Source organism: Notolabrus celidotus, chromosome 5 (genome assembly GCF_009762535.1).
Source record: "Notolabrus celidotus isolate fNotCel1 chromosome 5, fNotCel1.pri, whole genome shotgun sequence".
Classification (NCBI taxonomy): domain Eukaryota; kingdom Metazoa; phylum Chordata; class Actinopteri; order Labriformes; family Labridae; genus Notolabrus; species Notolabrus celidotus.
In genome coordinates, this window is record NC_048276.1 from 36,188,670 (window position 1) to 36,209,854 (window position 21,185).

The 21,185-nt window shown below is 41.2% G+C and overlaps 1 long non-coding RNA gene across 1 annotated transcript; it reads right to left on the reverse strand.

Annotated features, from left to right (window-relative positions):
* Positions 1-12,996: 12,996 nt before the first annotated feature.
* Positions 12,997-13,398, reverse strand: LOC117813418. The gene is made up of 2 exons (XR_004631411.1): positions 13,239-13,398; positions 12,997-13,049 (listed from the first exon to the last, which is right to left on the reverse strand). It is a non-coding gene; the product is annotated as an uncharacterized LOC117813418 (long non-coding RNA).
* Positions 13,399-21,185: the final 7,787 nt, after the last annotated feature.

Sequence of the window (21,185 nt, forward strand, 5' to 3'; positions counted from 1 at the left end):
GTGCTCTGATTAATGGGAAGCTGCATCTTCAGTTTGATGACAATAAGCAGACCCCTGGCGCTGACGGTGATTGTGTGACATGGTTGAATGATCCAGATTTAGCTGGTGGTTGATCCTTTAGCTGCTGTGATTAGTGAAGCAGATGTTTCCAAGGTGAACAATCAACACTCGACTATGTGGTGTCTGTTCTTAAACATGGACTGTGCTGCCATTGCTTTCTATGATATATATTTTTCCTTCACTGGCCCTGGTTTTAACCTTATCCAATACTACTGAGCAGTGGTGTAATCAGGCTCTTTGGTGAAAGAAATACCCCAGAAAGAGCACCTCCTTCCAAACACCTCACAGTTTAGGGTGAATTTAAATGTATTGAGGCAGTGTCAACAAGAGGGGGATCTGTGGTCATCCCCCAGCTAACACTTCATTTCCTGCATTGTGGTGAATAATTATGTGACCATTTGTGCTGGAAATTGAATTATGAAAAAGGAAAAAAACACAAAACTATATATTTATTTCTATATTATTGATTATAGTACATAATTAACACAACATACCATAATAAACTACATGGGTATCCATGGGACACATTTTTTTTTTTTTTTTTTTTTTTACATTTTAGGGGCATCCAGTGGACACTTTTTGGTAACCCTTTACAATAAGGGTCCCTTAATTAGCGTTAGTAAATGCATTATTAAGCATTAATTAACAGTTTAATAATAGTTTTATAACCGTTATAATGTATTACCTAACATTAACTAACACATTAGTTAATGCATTAATAAGCAGTTAATTAATGTCCACTGTTTAGAGCTAATTTATACATTATTAAGCATTTATAAAAGTTAGAAAACTTAATTAGTTAACCATTAGTGAATGCTTTCTGGACCCTTATTGTAAAGTGTAACACATGTATCCCTTAGGTAACACATTATAAATGCTAAACTGCCTCATAAGCATAAGCATAAGCATAAGCGTGTGCATCACTTTTAAGTGTCCTCTGGAAACACTTCTGTTGTGTTGCTGTCTATTTGCAGCGCTTTTTTTAATGTGTAGTGCTGTTGTCTTTGCATCGCGTTTTCTAAATGCTGCGCATGTGTTGTCAAATTGATGAAGATGTTTTCTTAATTTGCTTGTGTTTTGTCTTTTTGCATGTGTTTTCTTAAGTTGCAGTGCTGTGAGCTCTCAGGGCCACCGTACTTCTCTGTGCCAGTTGAGATGTTATCTGTGATTATCTGTTTTATTCTAAATAAAATGTGTTGAATTCTTTATATGTGTTGCTTCAACTACATTTCAACTCATTTTGCTTCAGCTTATGTGTTACCTAAGAGATACATGTGTTACACTTTACAATAAGGGTCCAAAAAGCATTTACTAATGCTTAATTATGGTTAAGTAATGCTTATGAGGCAGTTTAGCATTTATAATGTGTTACTTAAGTGATGCATGTGTTACACTTTACAATAAGGGTCCAGAAAGCATTCACTAATGGTTAACTAATTAAGTTTTGTAACTTTTATTAATGCTTTATAATGTATTAATTAACTCTGAGCAGTGGACATTAATTAACTGCTTATTAATGCATTAACTAAGGTGTTAGTTAATGTTAGGTAATACATTATAACGATTATTAAACTATTATTAAACTGTTAATTAATGCTTAATAATGCATTAACTAACGCTAATTAAGGGGCCCTTATTGTAAAGTGTTACCCACTTTTTTGCACTTTTTCATTAAGTGAGGCATCTAGAGGGCACTTTTTATGCATTTTCCTCTGAAAGGGTAGCAGAGGAGGCAATTCTTTATGTTTTATCTACAGCAGTGGAATCCAAGAGAGCACTGTTTTCTTTCAGACATGGTGCTCCCCTGAGTACACCACTGCTACTGAGAGCTATTAAACTGTAGACTTAGAGCCAAGCCAAATGTCAACATCAGAAGCAAGCTATTTTATGTTCCTATAGCTGTACTAGAAAAATAAAAGGTGTCATGCTTCGAAATCTTGTGACAGGCCCTTCAGCCAAAATCATGTTTGACTAGAGATGCACCTTCAGTTGAAAGGGTCGAAATGCCGGGTCAGCTAAGCCAAAATGTGAGGGGGAGTCTTCTTTTTGTAAGAGCAAGAGGTTATTCTGTGTACCGTCCAGCAGACACTGAGGGAAATATAAAGACAAGTCCTCCCCTGATGTATTCTTGTCCATATAAAACACATTTGTAAATGTAGTATGTAAAGTATGTACTTAAGGGTAACATAGAAAAACTGGATCAAATCAGTACTCACAGCCAACTGATGATCCTGCACCGCCATCTAGAGGACACTTCACCAAACAGCAGCCTCAGAGAGCTGAATCACAGTTTGTATGCATTTATAGCATCAGGTGAAAATAATCTAAAGCATGCAGTTGACTTTATTTGCCTTGTTAGGGACTGTTTCATGCAGAAACATATCAAGATGAGAAGTCTGGAGGTAATATTCCACTTCATGTTTTGCTCCCTCGTCTCTGTTCTTCTGATATTTAATCTGCACGTATCTTCTTCCTGTCCTCCTCCATGTGCAGGAGAGAACATTGGTTGCATAACTGACTGGTTTTAAATAAGGATGATTTCCATCTTGAGCATCAATTTGCATCTAATGTTTTATTGCCTCATGATATTTAAGCTTCAAAGTGGGCAAAATGGTGTTTGGTCAGAGCGACTTCTGCAGAGTATGGACTCACTTTGAGTAAATTAATATTAAGTGGTATGGCATTTCCTCGCCATTACATAATCCACATTCCTATTTGTATGTATTTTCTTTAAATAAGGACATTAATACAAACTATCTTCCAAACTATGCTTTTAAGTTGTCTTATTGATCTAGTTGCAGATTGCTGGTCTGTGTCCACAGAAAGCACCTTTGGGTTTCTTTCTAACTTTGAATAATGTACGTCATTGAACAGTTTTAACCCAACAACATAACTTTACAGTATCTTAGAATCTATAAGAGTAATATGCATCAGTATGCTTTATTAAACAACTTCATTTATAACTCATTTTGAAATATTATTTTGCATTTTGTGACCTTTTTAGCTTTAACCAAGCTTTGACTGTACCGGATGGCAAAACATCTCAGCCTGGTTTCTCTGTTACTATCTCAACCTGAACTTTTAAAGTCAACACTGGACCTCTGTGGGGAGTAATCTAACTGTGGGCATATGCAGTTCATGATATCATAAAAAAAGGCACCCCTCTTCTACATATTGTTATTTAACAAGGTGATTTCATTTCATTTGTGTGAGGAAATACTTCATGTACTGTTGTCTTAATATCTTTTTCTTTAAGTACTGTTTTGCTGAAGTATTATTGTGTTCTAGTGACACACAAGCAGGCAGAAAGCACTGTTGAAGTGAATTAGATGTAATTACCTAATTCCGCCACAAGATGGAATATCCTGTTCAGTGAGTCTTTCTGTTGTAAGTAAACAATCAATCAATCAATCTTTATTTGTATAGTGCCAAATCACAACAAACGTTATCTCAGGACGCTTTTACAAACATAGGAGGTCTAGACCACTCTATGTCAAATTATGAACAGAGACCCAACACCAAGACAGGATAAGACTCAAGGCTGATTTATACTTCTGCGTCGAACTGACGGCGTAGCCTACGCCGTAGGTCTGCGTTGCTCCCGTACCTACGCAGAGGCCTACGCACGTAGCTGACGTGCACCTCCTCCAAAATGTAACTCCGCGTAGAGCCGACGCGGACCGCAAGCCCTGTGATTGGTCCGCTCGGCGGCTTTGTCTTTCCCGCATTCACAGCACTTCCGGGATCCCGGACATCGGCCACACATCGGCCGTGTATTTCATCTCCTCCTCTCTATTCTTCATGTAATCATGTCTGTACGATAAACAGCAACATGTATCAGCTGTAGATTAGCATAACACGCTCTGAATCGATGTGGAAAAGTAAACAGAGATCGTAGCGGGCCGGAAGTAGGAGACCGGCTATCAGAGAGAGCACACTGCCCTCAGGCGTTTCGGCGGAGAATTACTGCGCGACACCGACACATCGACGCAGAAGTATGTGGGGCTCATGTCCGCGTCAGCCCCTGCTGCGTAGGGGCGACGCAGAAGTATAAATCAGCCATCAGTCTGACCCCACCTTAATCCACCATGAGCATTGCACCTCACAGTATTTAGCTAGTTACAGCGGAGAGGACAAACTTCCATTAACATGCAGAAACCTCAGAAACAGTAATGCTACGTTGTCCAGTGTTGCCAACTTAGCGACTTTGTCTCTATATTTAGTGAGTGTTCAGACCCCTCTAGCGACTCTTATTCAAAAAAGGGACCAGCGACAAATCTAGTGACTTTTTCTGGTGTTAATGGAGACTTTTGGAGACTGACGTGAAAGCATGTATCGTTCTTACTCTACTCAATGAGCAGTGGATGCTGCTGTGAGTCCCTCCTAGCTGCATTCAGAGCAAGAGGCGTTCACCCCTCAGCATCCAGACTGTTAATGTATCACGCATGTACGAAGACACCGCTGGCTGATCCCGCCTACTGTCTCTTTCTGGTCCATTTAGATAGTTAATGTAGATTATATACAATAAACATCTTGAAAATGTTCTGGTTGAAAACTGTAATGTCTTACTTTGATTTGTTGTAGGCTCTTAAGTGCAGTTATAAACATATTTAGGGTGTTTTTTAACCTCTTTTTGTCTCTCCCTCAAAGTTACTCGTCTCTCTGACAGCGTCTATTACAATTCAAATTATGCAAATTAAGTGATGACGTCATTTAGCGACTTCTAACTACTTCTAGAACAGCCAATAGCTTCTTTCCTCACTGAGGAGTTAGCAACACTGCGTTGTAGTTCAGTGCTGTAATGCAGTGTTGTGCAGTAGCGTGTTATATAAAATAATACTAGTGCTAGTTGTATGTAAGTAAAAGCAGTTGGTCACAGGTACAGTGGGAGAGCCGGACGTATATTTCCCCAACACACGTTCATACAGAAGTTGATATGTTGTTGTAAGCTATGCTAATTTAGCACTGAAGCTAACTTCTGTCTGATATTGAAACCCAGTGACAGTGTGTGTGATTATTTTGTGTCTGTAACACTTGCTGATTTACTGAAAATGTGCAAAATAAGAGTCACAATGAGATTTTGTATGATTTATACCTTAGACTTATTTTATAATTTCTCATGTAGAAAAGTGTGTAAAAAGAGTAACACTACGTTGTAGTTCAGTGCTGTAATCCAGTGTTGTGCAGAAGCGTCTTATCAACAGGTTCTCTTCTGTTTGTTTATGTTTGCAGCATTAAAACATAAAAGTCACACTGAGAGTCCTTTTTTTAAGTGTGCAACATAACACCTTAAAGCATTTTTTGTTCTCAGTTTGAAGAGTTAGAGCTTCAGAAAGTTTTTCAGTGCAGAGAGGTGAAAAGATCTAAAACAGGCAGTGAAGGCAGAGTCCTGTCATAAAATGATTTACAGTCAGATTGAAAACTTACAGGCAAGTTTTTAAAGTAGAGATGCAGGCAAACAGGTAGGTACATCAGCACAGAGGCAGGACAGAGGATAACTGGGAACACATGTGGATAGAAAATGGGGGAACGTGCGAGGGCATCTAGTGGTGAGGTGGAGAATGACAGGAGGGACAGAGGTGCTCATACAGTTACAGTCAGGTTTTGAAAGGTTCTGTATGTATTTTCAGAGTCCTGCAGAGTCCAATGAACATGGAAAGAAGAGGAGTGTGTCCAGTGCTCTGTTGCACAAGCTCTGTATACTGCTCTGTCCCAATCTGGTGTGCCAAGTCCACACTAAGCCATAACTTGAGATAAGCACAGAGTTGCAACTTGGAGACATTTCATCCCAAGTAGCAGGCTGTGATATCCCAAGATGATGTTGTTGCAGGAATATAATGCACAGCCACACACTCAAAGACATTTGTGCTTGTCCATGACCATCTGTAGGACTGTAAATATAAATGCACATTTTCATATCTTGTCGATAGTGTAAAGTCACACGTCAGCTGCTGTCAGTGCTTTATGTTTTATAAATACCAGAGACTGTATAATGGACGTAGTATCTGTGACGTCACTCATCAGTGTCTGAAGCGCTGATTTGAGGCCAATCGTGCCAAGCAGGTGCCATATTGGAAATGCTGAACTCAACTCAGCGTTATGAAAAAATGAATCCCCTGTACAGTGTGTGCCGATCCAGTTATGAGCTATCCAGACAACACTCGTTTTTTTAACCAGGCTGTAAGCATGTTTAATTCTGCTGTAAAGATCAGCCAGCCTCAAGTGGACACTCGATGAACTGCAGTTTTTAACACTTCAGCACTGGCTTCAATTCTCGCGGTTGGAGGTTGACGCTTGATAAATACTGAACCTTTGATTGGTTGTTCCTGTAATTTTAACTTTTACATGATTCTATCTATAACCCATTCATCAGCACTGCCAGGTATGCTGTCCTGTGGTTTGTGCTTCATTTTGGTGGATATCAGTACGTGTTTTTTTGGAAGGAGAGTTTATCCACAGCCTGTGCAGCCCTTTGAGAAGTAGAAAAGGAGGGTTGTATGGAACACTTAACTGAAATCTATACCTGTAAAATCATTTAATCTCTGCCTCACTGTGCAGTTCACTTAGGTCACATGGTGTTAATGTTCATGAGGAACCTTCTTTTTCTGCAACATACTTTTCCCCTAGATGCCGTCCATCCACCTTATCTCGGGTGACGCAAGTTATTATGTATTCATCATGAACCTTTGTATGACTTTTTGAAACTAAATATGGAAAATGGAAGCTGTTATTTTCAGTGAGCACAACTTTACAAACGACGCCCCATAGTGTCTTAGTACTCGAGTCCCGTTTTGCAGGACTTGTGACTCGTCTTGGACTCAAGCACTGATGACTTGGACTTGGACTCGGACTCAAGCAATGACTGCATAAGGACTCGGATGATAGAGAGGAGGACTCTGGCTTCTATATTGTGTGACATCATGAGAGGTTTCTAGGGCGGTACGAGGTGGGAAAGTGTAAAATCACTCCAAAACAGTCTCAGGTCCGGTTCCACAAAAAAGGAGGGGTTTATTTAACCACAGGTGTTATCACACAAAACAAAAAGGTAACTCAGGTAATTCTTCAAACAAGGTCTCAAAGGTAACTTAAAACATCCCGGAGGAGAAAACTGTTCCTTTTAAAAGTAATCAAAAATGAGTCCAGTTCAACTTAAAGTCTCTGTTATCAAAAAAAGGTTCCTTTCAGTCACTTTCCTGTGCTCAGTTCCCAGTGCTCTTTTTCCTCTTCCAGCCGTGTGCTCCCTTCTCCCAGGGTGCATCTCAAAGCTCTAAACGTCCATCCTTGCGTCGTTTCCTTGCGTCGTTTCCTCGCATCTCTTCCTCGCATCTTAGTCCCGCCCACCAGAGATGCGAGGAAATGAAACCAGAGGAGAGAGGAAAGAGGAGATTTGTATTTAGAGAAATGAGACGTCCTCTCCTCCGGAGCGTCACGTGAAGCGACGTAGGTTTGTGATGACGGCTTTAACAGCTGTTTGTGTCTGCACACATGTTCACTGTAATAACTCTGATCAATATAAACAGTAACAGAGCTCTGTCTCTGTGTTTACATGTTTAACACACACCTGTTTAACACACATGTTCACTGTGATAACTCTGATCAATATAAACAGTAACAGAGCTCTGTCTCTGTGCTTACATGTTTAACACACACAGGTTTAACACACACCTGCACATGAAGAGAATCTGCTCTCTGTTTATTCTGTCCTGAAGCATCACAGATCGATTCACCAGTAAAATGCCTCATTATTAAATTATTTATTACTTTAAGGGAAAATATAAACCCTGTGCTCATTAATGATCAGCCTCCTATGAAACTTTATTAACCTGACAGGAAATATAACAAGTGTTTTTACTAACAGACAAACTTTACTGTCAGACTTTTATTCCCTTCATGAAGGAAACAACAACAAACGGGAAACTAACAGGAGGAATAACTATTCATATATTCTATCTATGATATTAGACTCTATTAATCTATTTCATTAGTCAGTGAATCTGACAAAAACAATCAGATATAACATAATCCATCCTCTGTTATATTGATTTATGATTGTGTTTAAAACTCACATCAAACACTTTTAACACTTAACACTTAATTTCAGCTCATCACAGACAGACTGTTCAGATCTGTCTCAGGACACCCTTAGAGACTGTTTTAAGGTCTGTCTTTTCTCTGTTATTAAACTCAGCTGATGTTAAGTTTTGGTTAAGTCCGAGCCACTGCAGCGTCCAATCAGTGAGAGGTATTCGATAAGGGGGCGTGTCTGTCAGAGAAAAGACTTCCGCAAAGTCTGCTCTCGTGTTTCCTCGATTATCCCTCCTCGGATCAGTCTCCTCGCTCCTCGCTCCTCTCTCCTCCAGCAGCGTTAAGAGCTTTGGGATGCAAGTTAAAATGGCGCATCAGTAAGTACTTCCGGTTCGGCCGAGGAGCGAGGAGCGAGGAGACTGCAGTTTAGAGCTTTGAGAAGCACCCCCAGGCTGTTTCCGAAACGGCCTGCTACATACTACTTAGTAATGTAGTAGGCAGTAGGTATTGCCTACTACATACTGCGTTTGAATTTAGTATGTAGTATGACTGTTCTGTTCGATCTGTCATGCAGCATGCTGAGCCAGACTTCGCTGGATTTCCGGTTTCGGAAAGCGGAAGTAAACAACGGCGAAGCCGATAAATAAAATGCTTCTTTAGCATCACTTAGGATTTAAAAAGTTAGGAAGTGGTTTATATGTAATTTGATAACTTTCACAGCACCCAAAAACAGATTTCCTCCCATCAAAAAATGAGGAAAAAGAAAAAGCAGAACGAGCGCTGTGCATTATGGGAAACAGTACGCGAGGCAGACTGGTCCGATGCATACTGAGATATTTTCCCGTATCAGTAGACATCCGGGGATTTTGCTCTTGTTCACATACTACTTACTACATACTGAATTTTGGACATATCAGTACGTACTGCTAGTATAGTAGGCGATTTCGGAAACAGCCCCAGTCTGACTTCCAGCTCAATCAAGGCTCTTCAGCACCTGCAGCTGTCCAGGTAGTGGTGGCTGCTGGGAGTTGTAGTGTGCTTACTGGTGGCCTTTTTGTTTGGTTGCTGATAGCCATGGATTATACAGCACCCATCCACAACTTGTCCCCTTGTGATGCCACAATTGATATAGAGTGTTGTTCATGACTCATGTTAGATTTTGTACATGTATGTTTCATAAAATGTAGTCTCCTTCCTCTTCTTCCACCTTGTTGGTTTCCTCAACCTCAGAAAATGTTGAATCCTTTTCCAGAAAACAAAAAACAGACACAAAGCGACCACAAACTGCAACATGGTATGGGCTTTGGAAGTGTAACAGAACAGGCTGAGTAGGAGGGAAATGGCAACAAAAAAGTTATAGGGAGGAGGACGTTAGACAGGTGCTGCTGTTATTTATTACATCTGTTAAGAATACCAAATAAAAACGGTAATGTTTAGATTTAACAGTGAATGAAAATCTTGTATTTGGGGCGCTGGTGGCCTAGCGGTCTAAGCGCCCCACATATAGAGGCTACAGTCCTCGTCGCAGGGGTCGCCGGTTCGATTCCCGGCCGGTCGACCATTTCCTGCATGTCTTCCCCCACTCTCTACTCCCCACATTTCCTGTCTCTCTCCACCTGTCCTATAAAATAAAGGCAAAAAGGCCAAAAATATAACTTAAAAAAAAAAAGAAAATCTTGTGTTTAATTTTGACCTGTGAGCTGGCTGTAAGCGCTAATAACAGTCTAAACTGAGAGACTATTTTTAACTGTATAAATAAATCATTTTCATCTTTAGATCGATGCTTTGTGTAAACTTGTTTGTATATTTAGTTGGTGGTCGGGTAATTACAGGGACGATGTATGGCTGGCTGGTGGTTATGCAAAATAGAATATATTTTATTGTGGTATCTTGCATAACCACCGGCTAGCTATACATTATCCCTTACATATTTTTTCTACTGACAATGAGCTATGATAAAGTTGTTAGTTGTATTTTAAACCAGAGTGGAAAATCACACCCAACCTCCATGATTTATTCAGCAAGGAGACAAGAAGATGTAACTCCAAACTGTCCATCAGATTTATGGGACAGAGTGTCATAAGATAATTATTACAGACTGCGGTCACTCTGAAATTCATTAATCTGAAGGTGATCTATGTTCACTTCCTGTCACATATTAGTCCCTCCTCCCCCTTCACCTTGCATGCTGGGAAAAATCTGATTAAACTCTGACCTCCAACATGACGAGGCTCCACTGTCCAAAGAGATTTGAGAGAAAGGGTGCGACTGACCTTTGTTTCAGGAAACATTGATTGTTGTCAGGTCCTGTTTGTTTTACTGTCTGTCAAAGAGCTCCTGGAGAACAGAGCAGGGACACTGCTTGTGTGTTTGTAGACAGTGATTGATTGTGTGCATTTATTTCTATATAATGCATCAACAGTCATGATAATAACAGACAAGGATTGCTGCTTAATATCGCCTTGTGTTCGGAAATGTCTTCATTCAGAGTGTGTGACTCTACAATTAAACCCAAATGAACCGCAGACTGTGGACTGGAGCATCTGTTTTATGGAGATTTCAGCAGAGCAGGGTATTGAATAAAAAGGGAAGAGCCAGTAAGTTTACAAAAGAGAGGAAACAAAGGGCAGACACAGACAATGAGATGAAATGAATGCAGCAGGCAACAGCACAAGCAGCAGATTTTCAGAAAAGTAGCCGTTTCCCTCGGAGGCTCCGCCGTACAACAGAAGTGCCAATTAAAGGAAGCACAGTGATTATTCAAACTGCAGAACAATCAGTGGCAGAAAAAGTGATTTTGTGTAGTGATTTTACCCACAACTTGTAGAAAATAAAGTGTATTTGTATGTAGTGTTTGCTAATCATAACTCTGATATATCGTATTTTACAGTGCAGCAGTTTGGTTCATGCGCCCCATGTACAGAGGCTACAGTCCGTGTCGTAGTGGTTTGGTGGTCAGACTCGACCTTTTGATGCACGTCGTCTTCCCCTTTCCACCTCTCATTACCTCTCTCTTCAGCTGTCTTATCACAAAAAGGCAAAATGATGTTTTCCTTTAGATATTCGGTACATTTTTGAAGATTTTCAGTTCTTATTAAGCATCTATGGAAATTAAATTGGTCAGAAACTCAATGTAATTATGCTGCAAAAGGGTTTATTGACACATGGTAGTTTTTTACTGTTTACTAAAAATCTATCTTTATTTGTATAGCACCAAATCACAACAAACATTATCTCAAGACTCTTTTACAAACAGAGCAGGTCTAGACCACTCTATGTCAAATTATGAACAGAGACCCAACACCAAGACAGGATAAGACTCAGTCTGACCCCACCTTAATCCACTATGAGCATTGCACCTCACAGTATTTAGCTAGTTACAGTGGAGAGGACAAACTTCCTTTAACAGGCAGAAACCTCGAGCAGAACCAGACTCATGTTAGACAGCCATCTGCCTCGACTGAGTTGGGTCTGGAAAGAGGGATAGAGGAGAATAAGAGAGAGAGGGAGTGGTGATAGTGATGAGATGAGCAGTAGTAGCTGTTGGCGCTGGAGTCCAGCACGTCCTTTCAGCTGGAGTCTGGAACATCCACAGCAGGAGGACGTCTACGGCAGCTCAGAGGAACCTACGAGACAAGGGAGCTCAGGGACTCCAGAAAGGTCTATGGTTAGTAACTTTAATGGGACAGGGAAAGTTAAAGTAAGTGATGAGGGGGTTGGGGGTAAGGGGGAGAGATAGGATCCCAGTGTGTCAGTTCCCCCAGCAGTCTAAGCCTATAGCAGCATAACTAAGAGCTGGTCCAAGCCTGATCCAGCTCTAACTATAAGCTTTATCAAAAAGAACAGCTTGAAGCCTACTCTTAAAAGTAGAGAGGGTGTCTGCCTCCCGGACCCTGACTGGTAGATGATTCCAAAGCAGAGGGGCCTGATAACTGAAGGCTCTACCTCCCATACTACTTTTAGAGACTTTAGGTACGACCAGCAGGCCTGCATGTTGGGAGCATAAAATAAAATAATAAAGGAGTTGTGTAACAGTAATTGGAAATTTGTTCAAAATTAAACTGAAGAAGACCTTTGGCTAAAACATTTTCACGTTGTTTTTTTCAAAACACTTAAACATGTGAATACAAAATGTGTCAGCTAAAAGACAGATTTTTGGTAGTAGAAATGTTCTGGTTTCTATGAAGCTGCCTCCTCCAAAGTTGGACAACAAAGCCAATGTAGAAAAACTGAATGCTGCAGTTCTGAGTGTCCACTTGAAGCTGGCTCCGAAAGCCAAGGATGGCCCTTCAAGAGAATAAATAAACACTTTTACAGCCTTGGATTAGAAGCAGTTTGGTCTGAAGAACACATTTCTACACAAACATTTTATTGTTACTCTTCATTTTGAGGGTTTCAAGTTTTGCATAATTCGGGCTGGCTTGACTGACAGGCAGGCCCATGGAAGCTGTTTTCATTTACTCCTCTAACTTAACACTCAAGAGGAAGTACTGTAACATCCTTTCAATATAAAAACATGTATTTTTTTTATCAAAACAGCAAATAAAGTAAAATTAGGGAGGTGTGTCTTCTCTCAAGCATTCATCCAGAAAATCATCATGGTGACCCGCCTCCACTCAGACTCACATCTCAACTCAACTTTATTTATATAGAACATTTCATACACACAAACATGCAGCTCAATGTGGTCCAAGAAAGAACAGAGAGACAGAAAACAACAGAAATGGTAAAATAATAAAATAAATAATCATACTTGAAAATAAAATACAATGAATAAAGTAAAAATTAATAATAATAATAAGTATGAGTAGATTAGATTAGAAAAAGATTAGATGAATACAATTGTGTTGTCTCTGCGACTATCCAACCAGCTAAACTCTAACTTATACAAAGAGGACTTGAGTCGTAGTATAGTTTCCTGTGGCTTTACTGTGGCTCATCTTCATACACAGATAGAGTGAAAACTGTAATAAACAATACAAAAAATTACAATTTGTTGATTTTACGTGGTTTTCACAGTGTAATCACGTGTACATGAATTCTCTTTTTAATTACAACAAATGAAATGCTTTTTTTTTATGTAAATAATATATATATAATATTTGAACCTTAAATTATCATTAAACTATTACATAAATTATTTATATACTTACGACATTGCGTCTGTGGCGCTTACAGTGTCCGAAAAGGAAGAGAACAAAGCCATGTGCTCTCACTGAATTGACTCTCTGGAAATGACTAGAAAAAAGTCGCAGTCTACACACATGACAAAATGGCCTTCAAAATAAAAGTAGCCTTACCAAAATAAAAGTCTCAACAATCTTTTGCCTGAAAGGCAACACAACAATAAATAAATAGATGAATAAATAAATCAGGTAGATAAATGTTGTTTAAAGTGTGATTATAATAATGCAGCCCAGGGCTGAAAATAAATTACTCCAAATTAAAAGCCAGATTAAAAAAATGTAAGTCTTGAGTTTACGTTTAAAAACACACATGACTTAGTACTAGTGGTGCGACGGATCATCGTTGATCCGTGATCCGTTCGGATGCCTCTCCGCGGATCGGTTGATGAAAAAAGTTGCGCGTGTTCACGTGATGACCGCATGTTCAATCCACTCTCACTCGTCAAGCGCAGCGGTAGTCGTGATAAGTGAAGGAGCAGAGGAACTTGAAAACCCTCCTGCATCTGTTCTGTCACATGTATGGGAGCATTTTGGGTTTCCCTGTGAAATGCAGTGAATGCTGAATGTGCTTGAGCCACGTTATGAAACTCCGTTGCGCACCCACTAGACCAGAGGCCGTCAATACACGGCCCGCGGGCCGCATCCGGCCGTCTATTTGTGGCCCCCGAACTGTTATTCCTTCACTCTGTGTTTTGGTCGGGTCACCGCGTGTTTACTGGGACTTGTCTCCATGTCAACGATACGCAGACAGGCTGTTACTGGGTCACTTAGAGTCCACTGCTGCGTGTGCAATTTTTAACTTTCACTTTCGTTTATGGAGCAGTTCGCATATTGGCACTTTGCCAGCTGTAGGACCCTAGAATCAAATGTGTGTTCCAAGTTTGCTGCTCAAAGAAAAGTGGATGGTGAAAATCAGCGATTGAAAGAAGAATAGAGTGAAATTTTAGAAGTTCCTCTGCTCCTTCACTTGCCATGCCATGAAATGCAGTGACTGAGGCAGGACGGCCCACAGATAGGGTGCTTTGCACATGCAGTACATTTTGAGTTGAATGTTGTTTTTATTTAATGGGCAAAGTGTTTTACAAAATAAATGGAGGGACAAAGTTATATTTGTCTTGTCTTCATTTTTTTTTTTGCTGATCCGAAAAATGATCCGTTGCACCCCTACTTAGTACCCCACACAGATCCAACATGTCCCTCCACAGTCTGCAGCCAGGCAGCTTTGGGCTTCTACCCACAATCCTTTGTAACATTTCCCTGTCTGTTTCTACACACAATCCTTTGCATGAGCCAAGAGAATAAAGTCTGACATCAGCCTTGCCTCTTTGACTCTTGCTTGGTTGACCTAAAGTTAGGCTGAGTCAGCATTTCTAAAATGCTGACTTGCCACTGTTGGGCTTCAAAACTGCACTTCAGAATCCGATGGGTGACATCACTGAGGCCATGTCCATGTTTATGTAGTCTGAGGTTTCTATGTGAGAGTGGTATTGGTATTATTGTCAATAGTTGTTAAAACAGGCATTAAATCAGTCTATGTGGAGAACAAATGAAGCACAGTGCATCACCTGTTGGGCAATCCTAGAATCCATTAGTACTCAGCTGACCAAAATGACCATTTTATTAATCTCTGTCAGCAGATATCTGCTGAAAACACTCAGTTTTATGTCTTTTATCTCACTATAACTCCATCATTGCCTCTCAAGATGCTCGTCAGACTGTTAACAATGACCTCTGCTGAGAAAAGGGAGTCTTTACCTGGATCTCCATTATCAGCTGTTTGAATAGCTGCTGATTACAATGGAAAGTAAATCAGAAGTAGATTGTCACTCCATGAGGTATATTAAGATTCAGGTATTTCTGATCAAAGTAGCTTGATGCTTTGCGGCCTATACCTCATTGTTTCATGTTGACCCTCTTTACCATCATTTAGCTTTTGAAGTAACTCCAGTGAAACCCACCATCACAGGACTCAATGACTACAGGCCCGTCGCCCTGACGTCTGTGGTCATGAAGTCCTTCGAGAGACTAGTGTTGAGCCACCTGAAGGACATCACAGGCCCCCTGCTGGACCCCCTGCAGTTTGCCTACCGGGCAAACAGGTCGGTGGAGGATGCAGTCAACATTGGTCTGAACTACATCCTGCATCACCTGGACTCCCCCAGGACCTACGCTAGGATCCTGTTTGTGGACTTCAGCTCTGCGTTCAACACCATCATACCAGACATCCTGCACCAGAAACTCACCCAGCTCACAGTGCCGGCCTCCACCTGTCAGTGGATCACCAACTTCCTGACGGACAGGAGACAGCAGGTGAGGCTGGGGAGCATCAAATCCAGCACCCGGACCATCAGCACTGGCGCCCCACAGGGATGTGTTCTCTCCCCACTGCTCTTCTCCCTCTACACCAATGACTGCACCTCAGGGGACCCCTCGGTGAAACTCCTGAAGATCGCAGACGACACCACCGTCATCGGTCTCATCCAGGACGGAGACGAGTCTGCTTACAGACAGGAGGTGGAACAGCTGGCTCTCTGGTGTAGTCAGAACCATCTGGAGCTGAACCCGCTCAAGACAGGAGAGATGACAGTGGACTTCAGGAGAAGCCCCCCCTGACTCCCCCCCCTCACCATCCTGAACAGCACTGTGTCTACTGTGGACTCTTTCAGGTTCCTGGGATCCACTATTTCCCGGGACCTAAGGTGGACCTCCGACATAGACACAATCAGAAAAAAGGCCCAGCAGAGGATGTACTTCCTGCGTCAGCTCAGGAAGTTCAACCTGCCCCAGGAGCTGCTGATCATGTTCTACACCTCCATCATCCAGTCTGTTCTGTGCACCTCCATCACTGTCTGGTTTGGCTCTGCAACCAAACTAGACAAACACAGACTGCAACGGACTATAAGGACTGCAGAGAAAATCATCGGTGTCGACCTGCCCCCCATCCAGGACTTGTACCGGTCCCGGGCCAGGAAACGGGCAGGTAGCATCACCGCTGACCCCTCACACCCTGGACACAAATTCTTCAAACTCCTCCCCTCCGGCAGGCGCTACAGATCACTGTGCGCAAAAACAACCCGCCATAAGAACAGTTTCTTCCCCCAGGCTGTCACTCTGATGAACACTAAACCATAACAGTGTCAGACCTGTCAGATAAATACTCTCTGTAAATATACATGTAGATATACAATGCAACAATTCTCCAAGCAGAATTCCATATTTCTATTTTTTGTACTATTTAACTTCTATTTTATAATGTAAAAACTACCTCTGCAACTCACCACTGCACTTTATCATATTACTTTAGCCTGTACATATTAGTCAAGCCTATTTTTTGTTTCTTGTATTTATAGCTAAGGTTATTGTTATTATATTTTTTATTTTATTTTTTATTGTAGTTCTTATTCTTATTCTTATTCTTATGCCTTGTACAAAGAGAGCACAGTTTACTAAAGTCAAATTCCTTGTGTGTTCAAGCATACCTGGCGAATAAAGCTGATTCTGATTCTGATTCTGATTCTGATTCTGATTCTGATGTTTCTCAGTCAGACTGTTTAGGTCTCTTCATCTTCTTATTTCATACTCCCACTGACTGTCTTGAAATTTAAGATCTTCTGTCACATAATGGCTTTGTGTTGAGAAATGTTGGATGAGATAAAGAAGTTTGGGATGAATGGTCTGAAGCTGTGCAGTTTCTTCCATTTCCGAGATGCCAGAAAACATTTTGTCAGCTGAAGCTGTTAAGCCCACCACTCATTCAGCTCCCCATGAAAATTGTCTGAATGAGGTATGCGGTTGCCAGATAGTGTCTATGGGATTATTTTTTTGTTGGCCGCAGCACACTTGAGTGTACTGTTCTCTTTTCAAATTGTCAGCAGCAGCCAGGCAACATGTTGCAATCTTCTTCCCTTGCTTATTATATTCTGCTTTATGATTTGAGCCAAATTGAACCATCAACATTCCGTCCAACTTCTCAATTTCTTTCTCGTACAGTCGCAACGCTCTCTGTTGTCTGCCTCAATCCTGCACCTTGCTGGGATCCTGCAAAAAACAGCGTTCCGGTGGAATTATGAGTGTGGAAAATCATAAACAGTGAAACAAATGAAGTGCAAACTAAACTTTGTGTGTGTGTGTGTGTGACTGCAACACAGAGACATGAATATGACAGTCCATCACTTTTTAGACGTGTTTTTACAAAGATGTTGAAGAAAACAACTGTAATTTAGTGATTTACTTGCCCCTGAGATGTTATTGGGGGAAAAAATAAAAAAAACAAAACAATCGTAACTTTCACCGCATTTTTTCAAAAAGCTGTCGCAAATTCAGGCTTTTTGGGCCGCAACAATCACAAAAAAATCCCGCGAAATCCTGGAGGGACTGGATAATGATGAGATGAGTCGTAGAAGCTGTTGCCGCTGGAGTCCAGCACGTCCGTATCAGCTGGAGTCCAGATCGTCTGTATCAGGAGGACGTCTACGGCAGCTCAGAGGAATCTACGAGACAATGGAGCTCAGGGATCCCAGAAAGGTCTATGGTTAGTAACCTTAATGGGACAGGCAGAGTTAAAGTAAGTGATGAGGGGGTTGGGGGGAAGGGGGTGAGCTAGGATCCCAGTGTGTCAGTGTGTCAGTTCCCCCGGCAGTCTAGGCCTATAGCAGCATGACAAAAGCTGGTCCAAGCCTGATCCAGCTCTAACTATAAGCTTTATCAACATGCCAAGTCTTAGTAAACAGTTATTCATCCATCAATCCATCAATCCATCCATCCATCCATCCATCCATCTTCCTCCGCTTATCAAGCTCCGGGTCGCAAGGTCAGCAGTCTCAGCAGTGAAGCCCAGACACTCCTCTCCCCGGCCACTTCCACCAGCTCTTTGGATGTGCCCGAAACACCTCCCCAGGGAGACGTCCGAGAGGCATCTTGACCAGATGCCAGAACCACCTCATCTGGCTCCTCTGGATGTGGAGGAGCAGCGGCTCTACTTTGAGCCTCTCCTGGATGTCTGAGCTCCTGACCCTTTCTCTAAGGCTGAGCCCAGACACCCTGCGGAGAGAAAGCTCATTTCAGCCGCTTGTATTCAAGATCTTGTTCTTTCGGTCACTATCCATCAGAGGTGTCAAAAGTATTCACATTCATTACTCAAGTAGAAGCATAGATACTAGGGTTTAAAAGGACTTCTGTAGAAGTTAAAGTATCAACTCAAGCTTTTTACTCAAGTAAAAGTGTAAAAGTACTGGATTCTTTTTCCGTTGCTTAGCGCCGCTCGAGTGGCTGCTTGTTGCAGCAGCTCTCTCTTCGTTGTTCTTTTTTTTGGACTTTTTTTCATATCTGTTTAGTTCTCTTTGTATTTGGAGCCTGTCATGTCTTTTAATGACTCATTTGTTGGCCATGGACACCAAACTGGCTACGTTTGCAGTGTTATTTTTGTTCCTGTCTGTGTCCGGAGATCCTGCGTGTATCCATGGTAACATTGTTTACATACGAGATCAGCTGTTAGCAGCCCGTAGCATGTCGATGCTAAACGATGCTAGGCCCGAGCTGAGGAGAAGGAGGCAAGGACCACGTGCTGGTACTGAGGTGCAAGCTAAAAACGGTGACATGGACCTGTCCTTTCACCCACCATTATGGGGAATGTAAGATCTATCTACGATAAGGTGGACGAGCTAACCCAGCACCAGATTGAATACTGGCAGAGTAGCATCATGCTAACAGAGCTAACACTGGACACGAACGCCACATTGGAAGGATTTCACCTGCTGTGGGCGGACAGGATACAGGAGAGCAAGACTGAACTAACTGGGGAAGAAGGCCAGCTCAGTCCTGGACCCTGTGGAGGTGGTGGATGTCAGGAGAATTATGGCCAAGCTGTCGTTTCTGATGAACATTTCTTTTCTATATATATTCTTGTTAAATTCTTGTACTGTCAGCTTTTTGTTTGCTGCTGTAACTCCATGAATTTCCCCGTTGTGGGATGAATAAAGGAGTATCTTATCTTATCTTATCTTATTCAAAACTACTTCAAGTATAAAAGTAAAAGTAATGTAAGGGGAAAAAATGCCATTAAGGACAAAAGCTAAGGCTGCGCCACAGGGGCCTATAGTGCACTACCCCACCTCCCCAAAAAAACATTTTAAAGGCCATAATGACTATAATGTTTTATTAATATGTTAATGTTGAAATATTTGAGTTGAACCTGTTTCAGCTGCATTTATGCCCATTGAAAATTAACACATTTTTGTACAATGCAAATACATTAAAGAACCATACAGTAACGTGTTTCATGGAGTGAAAGATAACAAGGCTATTTTCTTAATGTAAGGAGTAGAAAGAACAGATAATTGCATGAAAATGTAAAGAGTAGAAGTAAAAAGTCGGCTGAAAAAGAATTACTCCAGTAAAGTATAGATACCCAAAATTTCTACTTATGTAAGGTAACAAAGTATTTTGTACTTTGCTACTTCACACCTCTGCTACCCACAGCTCGTGACTATAGGTGAGGGTTGGAATGTAGATTGACCAGTAAATTGAGAGCTTTGCCTTCTGGCTCAGCTCTCTCTTCACCATGACAGACCAGTACAGCGTCCACATCACTGCAGACGCTGCCTCGATCCGTCTGTCAATCTCACACTCCCTCTTCACCTCAGGAGGTCAGAAATAATGTAATTCCTTCTTCCTTTATTAATATGGTCAGAATGAATCAATATTGGTATATTCAGGGCCGTATTTGAATGGTAACAGTTTTCTTGAACAAAGTCTTGATTCTCTACTACTTTTTAAATTTTGTTTCATCATGCCTCCTCTCGGTTTCTGCGTTCATGGAGCATAATAATCAGATGGTTTAAAGCCTAGACAGAATAAAAATGCTCCATATGAATGTCTTATTCAGGATAAACTGGATCAAACCAAATGACATTTAATTTTAATTTGAAAACTTTTCATTAACACTCAAAGAACTTCACATAATACAACGCTCTGATGGTAAATCTCATCTTGGGTTGAGGCCACTGCAGCAAGGCTTTCACGGGCTCATCATCTCCTTCTCTTTGAATCCAGGAATAAACTCTTGGTTGATATCAAACTGTTGCTTTAGTAAGATCAGCAAATTAACAACAACTACTCTTCTGAATAGACATTAAATATCCATCCACAGGACAGGGAGCTGATCAATCACAAAAGGCTATTTGTTTTTGAACCATAGACTGTGCCAGCCTCAAGCGGATTCTCAATGAACTGCAGTTTTCAGCACTTCCACATTGGACTCATATTTTTTAGACTTGAGTTTGCTGCTTGGTTTGGACCAGAAGAGGAGAGAAGGGCAAGACAGAACATTTCTTTTGTGCATTTCAAACAGCTGTTCTGATTAAGGTTGTAGGTGCATGTAAACAGCAGATCCAGTTAAATCACATTTCATGTAAAAGCTTGAACTGCTATCTTCAATCAGGATGATTTCAGCATGTGAACGTGTCCACTGTCTTGAAGAACAAAGAGGCCACAAATACAACTTATTACAAGAGAACTCAGTCAGTATCAGTACAGATTTTTATAGCATTAAAATAATAAGTGGTTTGTGTCTGTTAAAGCTAGGAAAAACAATGCAAAGAGTCTTTTGTTGGTCCATTCTTGGGGGTCAAACATAGCATCCAAATAAGGAAAGACCGGTCACCTTCTCCTAAACTATTAAGACCTTTGAAGACATTTTTTATTTGACTTCAGCTCCTCTTTAGACTTTCTAAAGGCTCATATCTCTTCAGGTCAGCCCCTCTCCACCTGGGAGGACTGAGGTTTGGGCCGGCTTCCTCTGCTACGCTGCACCATAATGAAGCTTTGTGGCGATAATAAGGAGTCGAAGAAGGAGATTAATTTTTAATGAATTACTCCCCAAATGATAATGGTTTCCTGAGGACTGTCATTAAATAC